This window comes from Anopheles arabiensis, assembly GCF_016920715.1.
Source record: "Anopheles arabiensis isolate DONGOLA chromosome X unlocalized genomic scaffold, AaraD3 X_pericentromeric_contig0018, whole genome shotgun sequence".
Taxonomy (NCBI): domain Eukaryota; kingdom Metazoa; phylum Arthropoda; class Insecta; order Diptera; family Culicidae; genus Anopheles; species Anopheles arabiensis.
Window position 1 is genome coordinate 440,001 of NW_024412096.1, and position 10,000 is coordinate 450,000.

Genomic DNA, 10,000 nt, shown 5'->3' on the forward strand with positions numbered 1-10,000 from the left:
CATTGAACGGTTCAGCGATCTCTGCACTAGTGGAAGAACTCCAACGTGATACGGGAGACATTGCTCTAAACCGAACGGCATCTCTGCGCGTTTACTTGACGCACCCCCAACTTGGTCAACTGTTGGACTTTTTCGTAATCACGGCGGGACACATTGAACGAGCTCTAACGGATCTCTGCACGCATGGAACATGGTGGCGGGAATCATTGCTAGAACCGAACGGCGCCTCTGCGCGATGTACAAAGCCCAACAGGAACCTCGTATCGGCTGCCGAGCCGGAGCTTGAACAACTTGGACTTTCACCTCTAATTTATATCAACTCATCACTCCCCCGAGGGATCCGCAGAATTGCTTCTGGGTCCCGTATCGTTATTTGCGATTCGTGTTTGCATTACACTACATTGAACTATTCCAACTTGTTTATCCGCATGGCGAACATTTGCTGCAAAGAACATTTAAGTTCCACTTCGCTCTCCCCTACGTGGGTCTGAGCTTCGCTCTCAGGGAAAAAATATGCCACATTTGGTAGGGAGACCCGGTTTCATCACGCTTTGTGCCCTGCACCATATATACCCTCATAAATTTATTCATTGGATTAGATCCAAGGAACACCAGATCATGCACCACTACCCATAATAGCTCATCGAGCTTAGCGTGAATCCTTCGGGTTTCCCTAAGAAGTTCGATTGGTCTTGCAGAGTTTAAAGACAACGAAGCTTAGTTTCAAGCAATGGTTAATATACGCGTATTCAAAACCCTTAGCTGTTACAACTTTTTTACTAGAAACCATCACGACGAAGTCTTTGGGTCCGTAGACCCGTGATGTACTGCTCCAGGGAACGTTTTGATAGGGTGGAAGCTCAAAATCATAGGTTAAAATCATCGGCAGAGCCCACCAGACACCACTTTTGCTTCATTAGTTCGGACTATAGGCATACGACGATTTTTATCGCGGAGGGACGTATGACCCAAACGGGGGCTTAATGACCCACTGCCACTGCAAACCATGCTCCTACGACTAAATAGAGGTAAAAACTACGATTTGGTGCAATCTTCATGTTTGACCTCGTAGCAAGGTACCCTCCCTATAGTAGGCAATGAACAAATGATCATAATCCCAGGAGGGCAAAAAATGGGAACCCGAAAGGAAAGCGCTGTTGGCGCGCCTAAGCTACTGGCCCGTAGAGTAAAAATGGTACCCCCAACAAAGTTGTCGATGGACATTCTGATTGCACTTTTCATCATCTAGGGTGCGTTCCTTACACGTTTTGAGGTGTTTTAGCGAAAAACATGTTTTGAGCCACACGAGCTCTCCGGCCCGTTCGGTGCACATTTTTGAAAAAAGCTAGGAGCTGCCCCTAGGTTCGGGGTGTCACAAAATATTGAAAAGTGGTCAAAAACCGCTATCCAGAATCGGATGTAGAATCATTAGACGAACTTAAAATTGTTCTACGACCAATGTCTGCGACGTTTAGTATTCAAGATATGGCCCGCCCTAGGTCTGACCTGGCATTTTCGTGAAAATTTAAAGCATGGCCATAGGGACGGGTAAAATAGCTATTTTGAAGCAAAAACCACCTCACTTTAAATGGCCATAACTTTTGAAAAACAAGAGCTAGGGTGCTTACACGTTTTGAGGTGTTTTAGCGAAAAACATGTTTTGAGCCACACGAGCTCTCCGGCCCGTTCGGTGCACATTTTTGAAAAAGCTAGGAGCTGCCCCTAGGTTCGGGGTGTCACAAAATATTGAAAAGTGGTCAAAAACCGCTATCCAGAATCGGATGTAGAATCATTAGACGAACTTAAAATTGTTCTACGACCAATGTCTGCGACGTTTAGTATTCAAGATATGGCCCGCCCTAGGTCTGACCTGGCATTTTCGTGAAAATTTAAAGCATGGCCATAGGGACGGGTAAAATAGCTATTTTGAAGCAAAAAACCACCTCACTTTAAATGGCCATAACTTTTGAAAAACAAGAGCTAGGGTGCGTTCCTTACACGTTTTGAGGTGTTTTAGCGAAAAACATGTTTTGAGCCACACGAGCTCTCCGGCCCGTTCGGTGCACATTTTTGAAAAAGCTAGGAGCTGCCCCTAGGTTCGGGGTGTCACAAAATATTGAAAAGTGGTCAAAAACCGCTATCCAGAATCGGATGTAGAATCATTAGACGAACTTAAAATTGTTCTACAACCCCCCAGTCCGACGCCTCGTATTCGAGATATAGCACTTTGTAGGTCTGACCGAGCAAATTTGTACTGAAATGTATGGCGGACATGTTATTCATTAAACAACATTAACTTGCATCGTGCCCTACTTCATCGGCACAGCTACTATCGACTATCTATTGTTGAAATGGATTGAGTTTGACCATTTTAGCTCTTTTCTTATGCCGTGCACCAACAGTGTGTACCGATCAGGGAAAGTACACTACTTACGCGTTCATGGATGTATATGTTGGTACAAGTTGCCGGTCGGAATAGCAGTGCACCAAAACTGTGTACCGATCAGGGAAAGTACAAGACGGAGGGCGCAGCCCGAGCGTACGCGTTCATAGATGTCCATGTTGGTACAACCTACATGTACGTACCTTGTTTTTGTATCAAAAGTTCCAATAAAGTGTTTGTATGCTTAAAACGCTTATCTCAACCGGTCACCTTTTGGCCTGCCCTTTTATAGACAGAAACCTAGAACGATACTCGCGATGTTTGTGTTTTTCCATTCGCCCGGGACGACGAAATGAGCTCTGTGCACATCGTGCAGAAAACTGTCTCCTCCTCGTATGTTTTTGTCCCTCCACGCATATAATCACCCACATTTGTGTTCAACACGGACGGCGCAGCCCGAGCGAACGCGTTAATGTTTATGTTTGTGCACACTAAAGTTACAATCCTAGGATTTGGTTATTGCGTCGCAGTGCCCGACCGTCGCGGACACCATTCTTGGACAAAAGTCCAAGTACGTAGAGTACATTCCCTAGGTATGTGCCCGTTCGTGACTTTCGTTGCGTGCTTACAGACACGCTTGGGTATGTTTACCATACAAGGTTTACTAGGAAAACCTGGGAAGGACGCTTGCCCTCCCGTCGCGGACACCATTCTTGGAAAGAAGTCCTGGTACTTAGCGTTCTTTAATGTACTTGATCAGTTTGTATTGCAATTGCTTTGTGCCATTGACTTTTGCTAATGCTCACTAAGGGGTGTTCGTTTGCGATGTGTATGATAAGCAACTGTCTATTCTAACCAGCAGTTAATCAACACTTTTCACCCAAATCATAGGAACGTAGAGTACTTTCCCTGATCGGTACACAATTTTGGTGCACCTCTAACTTCGCCAGCACTTTATCGTTACGTTTTGTGCACAACCTTGGGACATGGTGTAAGTTTCATCATTGTTATGTTTGATTCGGTTTATTATGATTGAAAAATACGCTACGTCCCAGAAATCTGAACTCGAATACTTTTGCCACGTTGCGCAAAAAGCTACTGAGCAACTCCTAGCCGTTTACCGATTTATAATTTAATTTTCGTTATTAGTTTTAAAAAATACGCTAAGTCCCAAAAATCTGAACTCGAATACTTTTTCTATGTGCCGCCAAAAGCTACTGAGCAACGCCTAGGTTGGTACATTTTGGTACATGGAGTGTATGCGTGCAGGCGTACTGCCGTGCTGGACCGGAAAATCGCACTTGCTACTAGAACGTAGAGTAATTCCCTAGATAGGTGCTTTTGCATGCCTCTGTTCGACGTCCATGCAACTTGGAACGTGCGACACACGTAGCTAGGCTTCCCCATACATATTCCCTAGGGTAGCACCAAATTGCACACTTTCAGGGGTATATTTTGGTACGGTGTACTGTGCATGGTACAAGTATCATTAGCTCGTGCAATTTATTTTGCATCAAGTTGCGATTGCTGGTGCGTCGAGATAGGAGTGTTTCGCGACTTTTGCCAAGCTTTGGTGCCATTTGGTGAATAATTAATGTTCTAGCCACAATAAACGTGCCACATAATGCCAATAACGAAAACGCCATTTTCAAGGGACTTCCAGTCAAAATGTTTGCAATCAGCGCTTTCCTGTCGAGTTCAGGATTTGGGACTGAGCGATTTTTTCACGATCCAATCAAACGACCAGTTCGTGAATAAACAATTCATACAACAGTGCATCCCTTCAAAGTAGAAAAAGCCGAATGCTAGGGAGCTCCAGTCAAAAACGTTGTCATTGGCGCTTTCTTCTCGAGTTCAGGATTTGGGACTTAGCGTTTTTCACGATCCAGCCAAAAGACCAGATCGTGAAATAAACAATTAATACAACTGTACTAGTACATCCCTTCAACTGAAGCAAGCGCACCATACATGACCCGTACGCTAATCATCCAAGCACATGACACGTCAACTAAGTCAACACATGATACAACTTGGAAAACTGACGGGTAAGTAGGTCATCTCGTACACGACGACACACCGACCAAACCAGGTCAACACGTCACATGCACAAGACATCCTACTACCAAGGCCGACCACCTCGACACACGACCTGTTAACCGAACATGGTCAACACCATCATGTGCAAGGCAACCGGGCCAAACGGGTCAACTTATACAACTTGTAACGAGCATGTGTAAGCTTACTGGTGTGGTCCGCACGGTCCTCACATCAAGACAATCAAGTCGAGAACGAGGCACGCCGACAAGCTCATTAGTGTTAAGTGTCCTTCTCCATCCTATGTCAAGTCACTCGTCTGACACGGAAGTAGCCAACTCTTGTCCACTAGTATAAAGGAACGGTCTCCAGACCAGGTCAAGTCACTCGTCTGACAAGGAAGGAGCACGCACCAAGCTTCACCAGAGCACGGTACCACGGTCCCCAGACCAAGATGGTTAGTTACGCCAACGAGGAAGGGGCACGCGTTCCCTTGCTACACTCAACTTAGTACACTCATGCTCTCACAAGAGTATCCCCTGTGTCGACGTGGTCCCCAGACCAAGACGAGCTTGCGCACATCGAGGAAGGGGCACACGGACAAACCACCAAGCATGGGTCGCCTGAGAGGATCGATGCGAACGCATCTCTACAACTCGCAGCTCCCAGCCTGAAGTCCCGTCGTTTGCGGGCGGTTGATAGGTGTCGAAACTAGGTATATCCACGTTGGGCAGAGCTCAAGCCAACGGCGTTCCCAGTTACGGTACTAACACGTGCAGCGAACTCCACTCATTGCGGCCTAGGTATAGCGGGATGAGACGCCGGGCTGCAGACGCAGACTCCAACGGATCTCAGAGGGTTGTTAGGCCCGCTAGCTTCCGAACACCTAATGGGTTTGAGAAGCGCTATCAGCTCGGATTGGCTACGACCTTAGAGGCGTTCAGGCATAATCCAGCGGACGTAGCGTCATACCAAAGTCCGGTCGGACTAGTATTGAGCCAGTGGTCCGTACCTGTGGTTCCTCTCGTACTGCACAGGAATTCCGTTAAGATAGCGACTATAAGCACACACCAGTAGGGTAAAACTAACCTGTCTCACGACGGTCTAAACCCAGCTCACGTTCCCTTGAAAGGGTGAACAATCCTACGCTTGGTGAATTTTGCTTCACAATGATAGGAAGAGCCGACATCGAAGGATCAAAAGCCACGTCGCTATGAACGCTTGGCGGCCACAAGCCAGTTATCCCTGTAGTGTTCATCGAGTAGCCGTCGGGTACAGACGTATGTAAACACGCTCCGACAAAGTGTGCAAAAAAGTGTGTAAACGGCCTCGGATCGCTCTGAAACCCTCAAAATCGTGTTCAGAGCACCCAATTTACCTATAGATAGTGTTATTTGGTCGAATTTCTGTGATTTTTGCGCTTTAAAAATTCGTGTTGTTCTGTGTACATTTGCCCCCGGTAGTACCAAATTTCCGGGTGTGGAAAAAATGCGCAAAACTGTGTGATTTCGGCGCCGGAAACACTCGATTCTGGATAATTCGACGCTTCTAAAGCGTTTTAAAGTGTTTTCGAGACGTTTTGAGAAGTTTAAAGTGCATAAAGTGTGGTTACATCCCCATACAATTTGTATGGGGAACTTTGAATGTGAATAACTCAGTGAAAAACGCACAGATTCGTGCCGGATGTGATTTTAAAGGTGCGCGTAGTGACGCTGAACGTGAATTTAAAAAAACAGAACGAAAATCGGTGAAAAACGAGAAAATAAAAGTGTCGGGGTGCTACCGCCGGAGCACGTGCTTTCGGAAAAATCGAAATAAATAGCAAATCGCGAATAACTCCGCGAGTTTTGCTCGGATTCGTGTGCGGTTTTCACCGTTGTGCTTGTTTTTATGCGTACAATAAGATTGCATCAAAAATTTGTGAAAATCGTGAAAAAATTTTTGACGTTTCTTGGTGACAGTTCTATAATACCCAAGGGACAAATTTTGTCCGGGGAGCAGTTCCCAAGGGGCAAAAATTTGAAAAGTCCGTTACTGCTCGAAAAGTGCTCGAGTTTACAAAAGTGCGCAGAAAATTCGGGGAAGAAGTGTAGTGCCCGCGGCAGCTCGAATTTGCTCGATTCGAGTAGTTCGAGCAACTCGAAAACTGCTCGAATTTTTCGAATTTTTTTCGAAAAATTAGAAAAAAATCGGCGAAGCTGCGGGGTGATAGAGGGCGATAAAACAAAACACGCGAAAATAATTTCCCCTCCCCTCCCCGCTCCCGGTGAAAAATCCCTAAAATAGGTTCAAAAGGGTCGAAAAAGCGGGCAGCGCAATTTGGACGTGAAAAGTGCCGGAAAAATTCGGGATTGGTGCGGATCCATTCCCCACGTGAGCGACGCACCCTCGTAATTTTTCGCCACCCGCCACCCCTCCCCCAGCCCACCAGGGGGTCGCAAGTCGGACCATAGTGGAAAACCAGCGTGGAAGAAGGATTCTACAGCAGCGATTGAGCGGCAGAACACCAGCTAGACGGCGCTGCATACTTGGGGTCATCTCGACCCCGGGGTCAACCGACCCCGGGGTCACATCGACCCCAGGGTTATTTAACCCACCAACCTGAAAGTCGGCAAAGATGATGGCATCATCCGGGATGTCAACGCGCGCGAGTGCGAGGTCAGTCTCTGTGGACTGCCGTAGCAGCTTGGCATCCGGCTCGAAGCTGTTTGTGACCGAGCCTCGAGTGGCGCTGCCTAGGGTCAGTGTCACAGGCAACAACAAGCCCGCCGTGGCATCCAAGGCCGCCTCGACCACACCGGAGCTCGAGTTGCTTAAGGCAACAATTCAGCGGCTAGAGGAGCAGAATTTGGAAATGAAGGAGCAAAATTCTCGCCTCTCGGAGCAGATAACTGGCATGTGCCAACTGCTACAGGAGGAGAAGGAGGAGGCGAAGCGCCGTGAAGAAAAGCTGGAGGCGCAAATGGAGAAGCTCGCCGCCGCACATCAGCGCGACCGAGACGTTCTAAACTCCTTACTGGCAGCAAGGTTGCCGGCGGACAACCGTCAGCTAGCTCGCGTCAACCTCCAACTCCGTTGCCACGCCGATCCTCTGCGCAGCCGCAGCAGCAACAACAACAGCAGCAGCGGAACCAGCAAGAGCAGGAGCAGCCCCGCGCGTCGACGTCGCGTGCAGTCATGCCGCCGCGTAACGAGGCATCGACTGCCGTCCGCGGAGACGTCGTGCCGGAGTTGACCTACAGCGAGGTCGTGCGGCGTAGATATCGCGGCAAAGCTACGGGTAAGCCACGCTCCCAGCAGCAGCCGCAACAGCAGCAGCAGCAGCGTCAGCTACAGCGACAGGCAGTCGGTATCGCGCAGCATCAACAGCAGCAGCAGCAACGTCAGCCACAGCGACAGGCGGTCGCTGGCTCGCAGCAGCAACAGCAGGAGCGTATGCAGCAGCAGCAGCAGCTACAGCGTAAGCGAAAGCCGAGGCCTGACATCATCGAGGTGTCACCCAGCGAAGGCGAAACCTGGGATGGCATTTACGACAAGGTGCGCAAAGCCATCCGTCTCGACCCGGCCTACTGTGTCATGAAGGGCATATCAAGCAGGGTCGCCGAACCCATGCCAGACTGCTACGCATGGAACTAAGCAAGACGGCAAATGCCCCACTTATGCTTGATGGCGTCCGCAAGATTATCGGTGACGCAGGCGTAAGTCGGCTTGTCACCGAAATGGGTGAGCTGCTCGTATCCGACATCGATCCCCTCGCTGCGGAGGAGGACATCATTGCTGCCCTCGATGAGAAGATTGGCGCAAGTGCTGGAGTAGTTTCCACCAGCATTTGGGAACTTCCAGATGGGTCGAAGCGAGCACGAATCCGGCTACCAGCGAAATCAGCTCGTCAGTTGGAAGGAGCCAAACTATTCCTGTGCGACTGCGTTAGCAAGGTACGTGCAGCTCCACCAACCCCTCCAGAGCGTCAGCGATGCTTCCGCTGTCTGGAGATGGGCCACATTGCGTCGAACTGCCGTTCCACTGCAGATCGGCAGAATATGTGCATCCGTTGCGGACTAGACGGACACAAAGCACGATCCTGCCAAAATGAGGCGAAGTGTGCACTGTGTGGTGGCGCTCACCACATAGGACACAGCGAATGTGCTCGTTCGGCTCAGCGATGCTTCCGGTCCTAAAAGTCTTGCAGGCGAATCTGGGCCATGGCCGTGATGCCCAGAATCTGGTGCTACAAGCTGCCAGAGAGGAGAAAGCAGACGTGCTCATCCTCTCTGATGTTCTGCGTCCACCAGAGAATAACGGCCGGTGGGCATTCAGCAGCTGCCGGACGGTAGCGGTGGTAGCTGTCGGTGAGCTACCAATTCAGCGCGTGTGGTGCAGCGAAGCTCGGGGCTGGTAGCAGCGCAGATTGGCGGAGTGACCTTCATAAGCTGCTATGCTCCACCAAGCCTCAGCCTCGCCGAGTTCGAGCGCTTCATTGAAGCCATAGAACTCAAGCCTTCTCCACCCTCAAGTCGTCGTCGCCGGCGATTTTAACGCCAGACATGAGGTGGGGCAATCCGAGGACTTGCAACCGCGGGGAAGAGCTGCACGCTATGGTGGAGCAGCTTGGCTTGAGCGTGATAAACCAAGGTCGAGAATTCACGTTCGACGGCAACGGGGTGGCTCTCCCGAGCATAATTGACTTGGCGTTCGCAAGCTCGTCGATTGCTCGCCCAGATACGTGGATCGTGAGTACACGCTACACCGCATCAGACCACCGCTATGTCCTCTACACCGTGGGAGGAACACCAGCATCGCCCGAGCAACTGCAGGACCAGCAGCAGCCAGCGCAACAGTCCTCTGCGCAGCAGCAGCAGTCACTTCAGCAGCAGCAGCAGCAGCAGCAGCCATCGCAACAGCAGCAGCAGCAACATCAGCGGCAACCGTCGTCGCGGCAGGGTGCTTCCGCTAGCCAGAGGCGTGTGCGTCACGCTGGCCGTAGATGGAAGACCTCGCAGTTTTCTGCTACATCATTCCTCGAGGCGCTGTTCGCTGCGGACTTTGTCCAACGCGCATCGACCCAGGAGGGTATGATCGCAGCCATGTTGAAGGCCTGCGATGAGACAATGCAGCGGGTTACCCGACTGCACCAAGACCCGCATCGTAACACATTTTGGTGGTCTCCCTCCTGGCTCGCCTGAGGAACAACTGCGAGGTTGCCCGTGACCGGATGCTGCGGACGGCTGATTTGGAGGAGCGCAGCATAGCAGCAGCTGAGCACAGGACAGCAAGGGCGGAGCTCAGTCGAGCAATTCGAGCTAGCAAGCGGAACTTGTTCCAGGAGCTGATCGAAATTGCAGAAGAGAATGCGTTCGGGGCAGGATATCGGGTCGTCATGTCCCGGCTCCGGGGCAGTCGGACGCCTTCAGAAGCGGACCGGGTCGTCCTCGAACGCATTGTGTCCGACCTCTTCCCTGAGCATCCGCCCTGTGACTGGTCGCAGCAGAGCAACGCGGGAAACGACGAGGAGCAACAACTGCGGCGGGTGTAGCACCTGTTACTGACGACGAGCTGCTGCTAATCGCGAGTCAGATGGCGAGC